The sequence below is a fragment of the Pseudonaja textilis genome, chromosome 1, assembly GCF_049901715.1.
Source record: "Pseudonaja textilis isolate UNSWEBS1 chromosome 1, rPseTex1.2, whole genome shotgun sequence".
NCBI classification, from domain to species: Eukaryota; Metazoa; Chordata; class Lepidosauria; order Squamata; family Elapidae; genus Pseudonaja; species Pseudonaja textilis.
The window spans coordinates 300573554-300587428 of NC_141990.1; the positions used below are offsets into that span (position 1 = coordinate 300573554).

At 37.6% G+C, this 13875-nt stretch overlaps 1 protein-coding gene across 1 annotated transcript in view; it reads right to left on the minus strand.

Annotated features, from left to right (window-relative positions):
* XRCC3 (X-ray repair cross complementing 3) overlaps nucleotides 1-13875 on the minus strand; it is a 624633-nt gene that overhangs the window by 312793 nt on the left and 297965 nt on the right. The gene's annotated exons all lie outside the window — the stretch shown is intronic.

Consider the following 13875-nt stretch of genomic DNA (forward strand, 5'->3'; position numbering starts at 1 on the left):
AAGCACTGTGAAGTGGTATACAAGTCTAAGTGCTATTGCTATTGCTAGGAGACCAAAAATGTAATGATGTTGCAATAGTTCAGAAATGTGACCTAGATATTAAAGAGAGCAAAAAGCATGTCTGATATTAATAACTTCAAAATAGAGTCAAAAACCCACCTAATAATCTGCTTGAGGCTATGTCAGATTGAACTATCATTTTGTTAGGTTATTGCTGGGTAACCAGAGGCCCTTGGCCCAATTTTAAAAGTGTCTCCAAATAATTCGGACTTCTGCAAGAATATTCTATCCTAGTCCACTATAAGAAAAGAAGCAAATACAGACAGAACAGGGCATCTGGAAGAAAAAAAAGAGGATAAAGAATGTGCAAAAATTGGCCCTGTCTGCTCACTCAGTGCCACTTATATGTGGTTTCCCCATAGAATAATTTCAAGGAAAGATTGCCCTTAACAGCAAAAAAATATCACTGAGCCCTGAGTAGGAGCATTACCTTATTAATGCAACCCTTCTTTATATGGTCCTTAAAGACTTCTGCAAACATCAATGTGTCGCATTAGATGGAGAAGGAGGAGGAGAAGTTGTGTCTTCATCTTGATTGACAATTAATTGATTATAACATACTGGTGAAATGACTTAGTCAATGGAGGGGATGCCTCTTCTCAGATTTTTCTCAGCAGCAACTACCCCTCATAGATTATGAGGGAATGCTGGTTGCTTTTGCGACTGTCAATGAAAAAATTCCACAAGGATGTTTCCTATTATCAGGTTATTTTAAGATCTGATTGTGTCAGGTAGAGAAAGGAAGAAAAACATTATCTTGGACAAAACGCTTACCTTTTTTCTGTCTGACATTAAGAAGAAGCTTGCCTGGGGGATATTTTCCCCAACCTCAGAGGACAGCAGATGTAGAAAACCCTTAGGGATCGAATCTTGGGAAATTTCATCAGCATTCATGGGTGACCTCGCCTTTTCAAACACAATGATGGACTTGATAAATCATCTTTACAATGAATTCTAATTATCGTTTACGTGGCCTGGGTACCTCTTGAAAAAGCAAAGAAGCTAACGTCCCTATTTCTACATGGGTGTCAGAAGTTGTTTGTCCTTGTAGGATCCCTTGGTGGATTGTACTGTGTGACATTAACCTCACAGTCCTGAGAATGTACAGTCAAACTACTCTATTAAGTTACACGACTGAGCCAAATTTAATTCCTTTTCCCGCCCCTTCCCCCACCTCTCTCACAATGAAATTACGTGCTATAATGTATAAGATAGGATTAGAAGTATAACATTATAGCAATTAATACTATAATGCCACCATGATTAGTGTGCTACATTGAATTTCATGGATTTTGCTCAGTGTTTCCTAGATTTCCCCTGGGCCCTCTAGACCGAACCTTTGCATTCTTCGTAAATTAAATGGTAAAAAATATATAACCACAGCAATATATTTAATAAATTCAATTTAGCTGCAAGTCACAGCAATAAATACATCCATTTAAACAAATAATATATACTGTATATTTTACAGCACCAGACTGTAACTATTCCCTCCTTTCAGGAACTATTCCCTCCTTTCTGGACTGGTGTTAAAAGTAATTCCCAATTGATTGTTTTATTTTAACCATGCTTATGTTCCTTGCATTTTTTTTTCTCTTTCTCAATTTGCCCTTAATTCCATTATAATGAATACAAATCTGTTTAGTTGTGCGGAATAATGCAGTTGTCTCAATTATTTTTATTATGACAAGTTTTTATTTATGACAACAATTTTCATTTGCCTTTACCTGTCTTTTTATATATCGCATGACCTAAACTGATCGGCCACGTGGCATCGTAAGTAATCCTGTTCCTCTTGATTGATTTGGAGTCTGGGTTGTGTCCAATCTGGATTCAATAGGGAAAAGGTAATTTGCAATGTACATAGGCATGCATGTTGTACCAGTCAACAATTCCTTAATGAAGTTGTAAATGTTGGGCATGTGATGATGTCATGTGATCCCAGAACTAGATATATTTGCTTTGAGGAGGTCCTGCCAAGTACAACAAGTGCATTCACATGTGCTTCATATCACATATGTCTCTTTGAATCTAGATCAGTGTAATCATAGTGAGTACCAACTGTAGGATTCAGTTGGTGGATTAGCGGTAGAGTTTCTGGAACAGCTTCCTTCATTCTAGATAGAAGTAGCTAAACTATGGTCCAAAGACAGTACTGATTCCATTTTTTTGTGGCCCTTGGAATCCACCCATCTTTGCTGAAAACTAACTGCATATTTTTGTGTCATTTGGAGGTGGAACACACTTAAAAATTGCCCCCCAACCAGCCCTATTCACAAGGAAGGTATGATATTCATTTAGCAGTATTCCATCCCCTCACTAATGCTAAGTATGCCCTTTGGCCACTAAAAAGTTGCCTTACTGTAGATAACCCATAGATTTTTTAGGCTGGCTAATTATCTGGATCAAACTGAGATTGATTAAAACAAATGTTTGCTTATCTTATTACCATGCATGAGAAAAATACGAACAATTCTAATGTGCAGGTCAGAATGCTTGGAGCTGACAATCAAACAAAATTTTATTCCTTAAACAATAAATACAATATTCAGGAAGAAAAGAACATGGCTGGAACCACTGCATGCTACACTGAAGAAACAGACAAGTATGACATAAGCTGTGGTGTACACAAATGGTTTTTGCTGTCAAAACTAGTTGACTTTTTCCACATCTGCTCTTTTTCCTGCAGTTATGTATTGTGTGCCTCATGATTATATTATGTGCTCATATGACATTGTTATATTCCTGGGTAACGCTGCATTTCAAAAAACATGAAAGGGGGTTTAGTAAATCCCATTTTGACTGCAAGTAAAACAAATGAAGAAGAAAATGTAACAATTATTGGATCTGTCTAAGGCAAACTGAACAGTGGGCAAAAGCTGAGAACAAAAGCAGCCAACAACAGCTGGTCTAGAGTTGAGAAATGTGGGGACATGAAGGGAATCCAAGAGCTTGTAAATTATGTACGGAGAGGTAAAAATTTCACCCAAAGCTATGGAAGTGAAGACTTTCATTTGCAATGCAGTCTTTTTATGGGATGTGGGGATTCTTGTGAAAACTCCATGCTAATATCCATGTTTTTGACTATCGTTTTGTCTGTTTCCAAAAACTGTATAGCAGGGAAAGTACAGTAGCAACTGCTTCCTGAAAATAAGTTTCAGGAATTTTTAAAATCAAGCTCTAAGAGTAATATTAGAAGAAACAATCTCACATAATTTTGAAGCTTTTGCAGAAAGCAGAAGAAAGTACATGTATTGACAGTGGTGGAAGGTGAAGAGAAGTGAATTCAACAGTCCTAGAGATGGGTCTATGGAGTTGGGGGCAGGGGTAGGAAACATTTGTGTCTCCGTGTTTTTCTCCATTCCCAAGATTCAATGCCTTCCACTCAAAGAGGCCTTTAAAAGGGGGAGCCTTTTTGAAGGGCCCTGATGGAAATTCGAGTTATTATTAAAGATACAGTAATGGATGTCTGTTTATCTGCAGCCGGGCCTCTGTGGGGAGGAGATAAGATATTTATTAAGAGACCTGCTTTAACACCCAAGGATTGCTTTCAGAAAGCCCAAGAAAAATGGACTTTATCTAGTCCATTATTATGTATGATCGCCTGTGTGGATGTTTTACTTTAGTTTGGACACCATGAATGAAAACTAATAACTTCCCTGTTATCAGCAGGACACCTGGGGGATTTTTCACTTTGTCAGAGCTTATTTAAGAGAAACTTGGGATGGGGGGTGCATGCTTAAGGCTTGGGAAGCTCGTTCCACTAGGGGACCTCAAATACTCACTTCCATATAGATTCCATTGGAATAATCGTAGAACGAAAGGTTTGCAACAGAAAACAGGCTTGTGAATGAGAATTCCTGGAGGCCAGAAAAAATATCTTAGATTTGCACAATCCAATTCTCCAGCTGCTTCCCCATAAAAAGGGCTTACTAATTATTCCCCCAAAGAAAAAATAGATATTCCATCAATCACTGTTTATTACAATGAACCTGTTATGAATATGTTATATTACTTAAATGTCCATTAGATTTAATTTGTAAGTTTTTACCGAATATGCAAAAAGAGAAGAAAAAGCACAAACACCTCTAGTCATACATATAAATTATATAATTAAAGCATTAAAATGTAACATACTCTTTATGAATAAGAAAGGAGTGAAAAATTAAACTAACTTTTTTGGCCGTACAAGAATTCATATATATCAATAGATGAGCCCTTCAGATAATTGTTTAAGTGTCATAGCCTACTGTACAATGATTACAGAATTGGAAAAAGTCCTTGGAGGTTTTTGAGTACAAATCCCTGCCCATTATGACAGTCCTCAGATCTTGCCCGAGAAATATCTGACCAACCTTTCTTTGAAAATTTCCAGTGATGGAGTCCCCACAAGTCCAGGAGAGAGGCTGTTATATGACTTAATAGAATTCAAGGTCAGGAAATTCCTCATTTCAAGTTTGGATCTTTCTCTGTAAAACAGAGGTGTTCAAGATTGGCAACGTTAAGATTTGTGAACTTTAGCTTTCAGAATTCACCACCAAGTCAAGCTAAGCTAAGATTTATTAAGAGATCTACTGGGGAACACAGCTAAAATCTACAAGTCTTAAAAGTTATCAAAACTGGACACCCCTTCTGTAAAACCTTCACCCATTGATTCTTGTGCTATCTTTGGGCATTTATAGAGAATAAATCCACACCCTCTTCTTTGTGATAACTTTTCAGGTATTGGAAGGCTGCTGGCATGTCTCCCCTTAGTCTTCTCTTCTTTAAGGTTAACCGTGCACAGTTCTTTTAATCATTCTTCATAGGATTTGGCCTCTGAGTCCTTCATAATTTTTATTGCTCTTCTCTGCATTCTTCCTAGTTAATCAGCATCCTTTATGCTTTATTATTTTATTATTTATTAATTGCCATTGTACTGCTGAATCTTACAAGGACTCATGCTGGTTTATAACTATTCCACAACTATTAAAACAAACATCTGTGTTAATATTTCATCCATAAAAATTTCAAAGAAATTAACATATTGGACCACTGACTGCCTTGATAATATTATTAAATTAGATTAAATTTAAAACTGATGAACCCTTCATCTCTAACCCAGTTAATAAAGATTAAGTAACAATAATAACCATTACCAGCAGCAATAGCAATAACTGATTATTCCAATATATTCTCCAGAAGAACTCTGCCTTTATTGTTGGTCTGGTCTTCCTCTCTCTCTCTCTCTCTCTCTCTCTCTCTCTCTCTCTATATATATATATATATATATATATATATATATATATATATATATATATATACACACACACACACACACACACACACACACATATATATATATATTGCTACAACTTTAAAAGCACAACTACAATGACGTGGGAAAATACCCGAACAAAGCTGAATGCCATACATGTGAGTACCCGCAAAAACTTAAGAAAAAAAATGTATGTATGTATGTGTATGTGTATGTATGTGTATGTGTGTGTGTGTATGTATGTGTGTATGTATATATATATATATATATATATATATATATATATATATATATATATATATATATATATATATATATTCCATCCATCCAATTGGATGAATTCTCAGTAACTCGAATTAAATCTGGAAAAGGCTGAATTTTTGTTTTTCATCCTGATAATCCTTCTCTTTCACCTTCCATTGTTTCTTTTGTTTTTCAACACGGTCATTTGCAGATGTCCTATCTGGCACCTTGGTTTAGGAATTCTTATAAATGAAAAACTTACTGTAAACCCGTCAGTGATAAAACTACAAGAATTTGTAACCTTTTACTCTTGAATATACATAGAATTCATTCATATGAATACATTCAGAGAATTTATTGATCCTTCAGAAATGGCTATGGGGTAAATTCATGCCTTGGTGGTATATTACTTGGATTAGTACCAGTATAATACTTGTAGGTCTTTTTGATTTTGATCTCCATCTATTGGTTCACCTCTGCAATAATCTGACTCATATCATCCTGTATCTTTCCAACGTACATCTCTTCTTTTTTCATCATTTCCTATATTGATTGGAACTTTGCTATCAGTATAAACTGTATAAACACTCAGTTGTTTAAATAAATTGATTACAATTCATATTCTGTGCATTTGCCTGGATTATGTAGTTAAGGTTGATTAACTTTTCATAAATGGCCTCCTCACGGTTTAATATTTTCCCTATCTAACTCTGGAATTGACTTCCCCTTCAATTGCCTTTGGAGTCCAATTTCTTTCATTTTAAAAAGGCTCTTAAATGCTTCTTTTTACAGGATTATTGTTGTTGTTATAAACTTTTATTTATTAAAAATGAAACTCAGTCAACTGAACATTTAAAATTGTATCACAAAAATATCATTGACTGGCTCTGATGATTGATATGGGTTACTGCCAACATCCCAGGTATCATGCAAGTATCTTCTTAAAATGTATGTTGTGCTGAGGAGTAGTAGTAGTAGTAGTTATTACTAGTTCATTGATTATATTATGATTGTACTAGTATTAAGAAATGTTTTGTATTGATTATTTTATTGCATTAGGAAATGCAATGTAACAATCAGGAAATATATTATTATTTTTATGGTAATATTGAGTAATGGCTTTTGATTTACTTTACTCCATTCAATTAAATCAGCATACTAAATAATAATGGTACTTTTATTTTTTAACTAATAATGCTATTTGAACCATTGTTTGGAAAGTTATTAAAGAAGAGAGCAATCTCATTTCTAAGAGGACTTTCCTAAGTTGGGGGCAATAACAAACATAGTTCTTGGCTGTGCCCCCCATCACTTCATGGAAATGGGAGATAACTGCTTCTTCCAAATTAAATGGGTTGATTCCAAAGTCATAGGGAACACCAACACCTTGAATTTTCCTCCTTGAACACTCTGTACCTTAAGATTCTCTCAAGATTCTTCCCCACGTACTGGAGACTGGAGGCTGGCCAATACTTAGAGATGGCGTATTAAGGAGAGGTCATACTACAGCCTCTTTCAAGACTGCAGACATCTCTCCCCCCTACTCTGTGTAGACAACCTCCCATTTTCAGCTAAACATGCTCCTTTCTTTCATCAGCAAGAGCTAGAAAGGTCATGGATCCAGATTACAGGTGACAGAGGTCATGCTAGGGAATATTCTATCCATTTCATCAGAGTGCAAAGGCCAGAAGAAGTCTCCGATAATATAATAATTGCTAACCCAGACACTACCCTGCACTCTAACCATTAAGGTTCAAGACTTTGTTCAATTTTTATTGCCAAAGTACTAAGCAAAATGATAAGGGGACGGGGAGGGAGTTTCTCCTCAACAGAGTGGGCTGCCCCCAAAAAGGCAGTTATCTGTCAGCCTGCTGATGCAATAAGGGAGGAGAAATACAAACCTTTTGCCTTTCTTACTTCCACAATGTAGGGCAAAACCTGGACTCATATCTCTGCTTTGTTGGATTCATATTTTGATTGTAAATTATGATTCCAGGGTCCAATTTAAGATAGAAATGGTCCAAGACTCTAACTGAAACAGGAACATAGAAATAACAATAGCATTTAGACTTATATATGGTTTCACAGTTCTTTACAGTGCTCTCTAAGTGGTTTTCAGAGTCAACATATTGCCCCCGACAATTGGGGTCCTCATTTTACTGACCTTGGAAGGATGGAAGGCTGAGTCAACCTTGAGCCAGTCAGGATTGAACTCCTGGAGTGAACAGTGAGTTAACTTGCACTTCTGCATTCTAACCACTGCACCACCATGGCTCTTCATATTTCAGATTAGACTCCCATGGCTGCCAAGTATACCACTATACTTTCCATCAAGAATTACCTTACTTATTACCATTGCAGCATGATCCCGTGAGCGGCGCCAACTGCTTTGCATCACCAGCCCAATTCTGAGTTCTGTTTCTTAGTCACTCTGAGATTTGTGCGAGTCATTAGCCTGGAGTTATCTAATGAGTTCCAAGGTTCAGTGGAGGCAATAACCAGGTCCATATTCCTCCTAGTCCATATTTCTCATAAGTTATTTTGGGGTCCCTATCTCTCAGTTGGCTGATTTTGTCTTATTGCATATTGATGTAACTAATTAAGAAGCCATTGTCCGAAGGTATTTGCTGAACAAATACAACCAGGTCAATCACAAGCTCTGTGAAACTGATAGTTCTGGCAGCACTCAGTCACAGTACCTGGGTCAATGTTGTCATTTGGGAATACAAAGTGTCTAACTTTTCAAAGAGAATGAGGCATGTCACGAATCCTTGCTGTCACCTGATTTTTTTTTGTAACCCAGATGTGGTAGCCTTAGCTTGCACAGGAAGACTACTGTCAAGTTTTTTTCTTTCCCATTGATCAGACAAGTGGCCAGTCAGGAGGAAAGATATGAAACAGAAGAACAATACTACTCCACACAACAAAAAAAACCTATTACTCCTATTCAGTTTGGTTGTCAATACCTGTCAGCATGCTTGCTCCGTTCTCACATCCCCACAATACCTGCTTCACTAACCCCTAGTAAGCACCACCTTCTCCAAAAGACAGGAGACAACACATCAGTGGAAGCACTACTCCATTTTTATTGAGTTATGTTGTTCACATGATGCACGTGATGGGATAAACCAAAACCAATCTAAGTTTAGATCATGGTCTAATTGTGGCAAGTAGCCATAGCCAAAAAATAGGACCAATTTCTCTCTCTCTCTTGCCAGGGAACTGTAATTCAGTAATATACGGTAGGAACTGTATGCTGGGAACTGTAATTCAGTAATATACGGTGAGCTACAAGTTCCCCATCTTTAGTAACACAAGATGGATGGCTCCATAGATGGATGGAGCCGATGTATCTTTGGGATCCTCAATCCTGTTGCCTTCTCTGAATGTTCTTATTCCTATCTGGTGTGTTTGTTTGCATGACCACTCTCTGACTAGCCCCAGACAATTGATTCCACCATTCGTGACTCTAGCTGATAAGAACAAACAGGAAGTTCACAAAGAGGCAAAATCCATCACCCTTGTTTTATCAGTAGAAAAGGGTTCTTCTGGTTGGCAGGGCTGTGCCACAGGCAGGCTATGCTGGCAACCAAAAGGGAAGTCTGCCAACATGACTTGGAGTCTCTTGATGATCATCTGGCATGTATACAAATGAAAGAATATTAATTTGGATTGATGAGGCATAGAAGTTGCATATACTTGTTTCTAATGTATGTGTGTTTGTATATATCTGCTATATGTGGTTTATATTAAAAGCATCAATAGGAGACTCAGTGGGGAGTAAAGAAGCAAAGAAAGAAGAAGAAAATGCTAAAGCTTTTCCAACTGGAACTGACACACCAGTTGCAAACCTATTTGGAAGGAATTAGCCTTCTGGTAGTTATCCATATGTTGTACCTTCATTGTTCATTAATGCAATGCAGATTATATTGTGATATTACTTTTCAGTGCAGTCCAGAAATTTCAACTATCTAAAGAGATCCAAAAGGGACTTGTTTTGTTGTGCATAATAACCAGGGTTGGGATTCTACCAGTTCGCACCTATTCGCTATAACCGGTTGTTAACATTCTAAGCAGTTCGGAGAACCGGTTGTTAGAAGAAATTACTGGTCTAATCCTGTAAGGAAGGCAGGAAGGAAACATTCTGGTGTTGCTTACAGAAACTGCCTTTCCGTTAACCCTTATTACATTCTTGACGGGACTAGACTTCCTGTCTCGGGAACATCTCTGGAGGTTTTTCCCCTCCCTTTGCTGGTACTTTGCTTGTGTGGAGTGACCATTCAAAGTTACAATGGCACTGAAAAAAGTGACTTATGACCATTTTTCACACTTATGACAGTTGCAGCATCCCCACAGTCATGAGAGGCCAGGCGAGGAGATGCGTGCCTCGATGTGAGTTGGCCACACCAGCCACCAATCTTGGCCATTTGAGTTGGCCACACCAGCCACCAATCTTGTAGGACATCCTCGCATAGGGCTTTTCTGTGCAAGGATAAGATCTAATTACTTTGCCAAGGGATTGTTTTATTTATTTTTACTTTTACCCTGTCTTATTACTTTATAAGAAACTCAAGCCAGTGAATATATATTATATTTCTTCATTCTCCTATTTCCCCTACAACACCAAACCTGGGAGGTAAGTTGTGCTGAGAAGTAGTGACTGTCATTCAGGATATGTGGAGAGCTTAATGTATCCTGTTTTTTCAATGGCCACACAGTTCTCACAGAACTTGATGTCTCAATATGGCTTCCAAAGCTGACACTTGAATTCCATTGCCTTTCGCATATTGCTATCTTCAAAATTGGCACTGACAGGAATACAGGTAGTCCTCAACTTATGATAACAATGGAGCCAAAACCCATATTGTTAAGTGATAAATTTGTTGAGTGAATTTGCCCCATTTTATGACTTTTCTTGCCACATTTGTTAAGTGAATCCCTGAAGTTCTTAAATTAGTAACACGGTTGTTAAGGGAACCAGGTTCCCCCATTGACTCTGCTCGTCAGAAGGTTGCAACTCTGGGACACTGCAACTTTTATAAATGTGATGAGGTTGTCAAGCATCCGAATGCAAAGCATGTGACCATAGGGATGCTACAATGGTCATACGTGTGAAAAATGGTCATAAGTCACTTTTTTCAGTGCTGTTGTAACTTTGAATGGTCACTAAATGAAGTGTTGTAAGTCGAGGACTACCTGCACTGCTTTCAGTAGTATGAATTGGCATAACCAGGAGTCACTTACAACCTTATTCAATACATTACTCAATCCCCTTTAAATACACTTGTGCAACCCTTGAGTGAAAGGAAATGGTTATACGAGCAACTATATGCATGTTGCCAAATGGGTACTTTTTCAAAAATTAAAATTATTTGTAATTCATAATTATGCTTCAGATTGCCCCACTCCACTCTGCAGCATGAGTGAATCCTCAAATCTTTAACATTTAAAATATTATTTTGTTTTTTTAATTGGAATATGAATTTTCTCCCTCCTGACATGAGACCAATTATTGCAGGATGGGTATTCTTGGGCTTTTCACAAGAACAGAAAATATGGATTCCAATCTCTTCAGGCAAAACAAACTTAGCAGCCCAACTTAAATGCATTATTCAAACCTGTGGTAAATTGTAGTTAAATGTTATAAATATGAGTTACAAATGGCATCCATCCGTCCTCTAATATGGCCCTGAGGGTAAGATCTGAAGCTTCCATTTGCTTCCTTTTTAGATATAAGGCTGATATGTCCTTTAATAGACAACAGACTATGGTAAATCTTAATTTGATGTGTTGAAAAAGCCAACATTAAATAATAATGTATGATACCAGGTTCAGTTAGCCATAACTATGATTAGGTTTTAGTTTATGTTTAATCTCAAATAGAAGCTAATGTTAGTTTGTAGCTATAATGAATATAAGGGTATGGGAACTAGGGTAGGGACTAGCTAAAAATGGTTCTAGTATAATTTGAAACCAAGTTTCTAGACTACATTCTATCAGCATCATAAGTGAGCTACTTCATTGGAATCAAGGAAATGTATCATCTAAAGAACAAAAATCCATTCTACTAATCTAGCAATATCATCCACTGATTTTCCAGAATTTTCCTCTGAATCCTTATTTAGGTACAGTATCAAACCCAGGACCTTGTGCACATATATTATGTCCTCCAGGGATGAGTAGGGAGGATGTATGAGCTTCATGCAGTGGATTTTTAATGTTGTAAGACACCCAAAGTCATGATGTGTGAATTGGGCAGCCACATAAATTTGTTTAATAACTAAATAAACCACAGTTTTTATACCAAAAGATTTATTCCCGACACTCACTAATATCGCATTTCCTTAAGTACTAAAGGATTGAAAATGCATTGAGGACAAGTCAAAATTGGGAGTAATGTTATGCACAAGATATGCCTCAGGACTATTGATGTGATCCCTGCAAACTTGGAAAATGTATTAACATTTTGTCTATGCTTCTGCTATGTATCAATCTAGCAAACAGATGAGTAAAAGACCTTTAGGGGCTGAAAGGTAAGGAGAGTCTCAATCGGCAGATCATAGTTGCTTCAAAGGTGCTATTTAAAAGGAAGCTGGACTTTTCTTGTTTTTTTCCTTGAAAACATTTTGCTTCTTATCCAAGAAGCTTCTTCAGTTCTGGGTGAATGGTGAGGAATGGAAGGATTTATAGTATTTGCACTCATCTGGTCATTAGAGAGCTAGTCTTCAGAGAACTAATGACCAACCTTCAGAGTGCTAATGACCAGATGTCTGCAAAGAATTCCTCATCATTCACCCAGAACTGAAGAAGCTTCTTGGATAAGAAGCAAAATGTTTTCAAGGAAAGAGAAACCAAGTAAGTCCAGTTGCCTTTTGAATAGTACATTTGGGACATTTAGGTGCTGTGTTTGCATTGTACACTGAACCTTAAACCAAGTTAATTAAATATAATTCTTGTGTTCAAATAAAATGCTGTGTGCAAAATTAGCTTCATGCGATGGTTTGATTCCCATTGTATACTAGGACAGGAGCTGGATTCCTTCTGGTGATTCTCGTACCATAAATCTCTCCCATCCCGTTTTAGCCTAGTCTAATGTTGTGTGGATCAAGTCTTGCAAAGACAGCAGTTGAACTAGGGTTAGTTTATTGCTTTGACTCAAATGTGCACTATTATGGATTTTGTTGCTAGTGCCATTACAACCTGTCATTTCCACTTGTGAAGATGTATGGGTAGAGACAGAGATCCCCAAAGATTTCCAGATGCAGGTGTGAATACATGTAGTCCATCAGTAGGCAAAATGATGTGGTTGCCTCCGATGTCAAGTGTAGAGGGCAGGAAATAGGAGCAAATTTATGGAGCAAAATTATGTTGCTGCAAGATGTGTTTTTTGTACATGCAGTGAAGAGAGAACCCATGTACTATAGTGTTGAATATAATATTAGATACAGGCATATCACAGTTCAGAAACAAAGGGAATATACCACCATTCATACCCAAACTCAGCTGTGCTCAAATATGTGATGTACACTCACCCACTTGATGTTCTTAAATTCCCACAAAAAATATTGAGCAAGTCCTTTCCCAACTAAAAGTTTCTTTATCCTTTTCCTAGAACAACAGTCTAATTCATTATATACACATATATAATTCCATTCTTCCACAAAGGATGTCTGTATTGAAAACCATCATGTTTGACAAATAGTAGGAATCCTCCTTGGGGTATTTGCTCTTGAAATATTTCATTCATGCCTTCAAATTCTCCTTTGATGGTAATTAATGAAGAAACATCCACGTGTGAACTTGCTCAAAAAAGTCACTGTACGATCCAAGGAATGGTGGTACCTTCTCTGTCTAAAAAGCCTTCAATTCAAATAGTTGGGTGTGGTGGGAGTTGAGTCCAAGAGAGAAGAGCTCAATGTCTGAGAAAGGTAAAGAAAGGACCACTCTTCCTCTCTCCTTTAAGTGTAAGGAACCACCAATTTAGGATTAACGGGGCAGTTCCCCACCTCATTCTTCCAGGAATAGTTTATTCCACTCACTTTCACAATGCACCTTGAAATGGGGGGGTGGGGGTTAGGATGAGGGGTATTGAAGAAGGGGTTCTCTTTCTCAGTTCCCCATTCCCTTCCCTTCCTATCCTTGGAAGCTATTGATCCTGCTCTTCCCCTTCAGTGCACCGTAAGCACTGCTTGTCTGTCACTCTGAGCTGATGTCACCATAGACAGCTGCGCTTGGAGCGAGTGTGTGTGTGTGTGTGGGGGGGGGTTAAGGAAAGGAGGGAGCTGCTGTCTCTTCCCCCCAGCCCTGAGGCATCT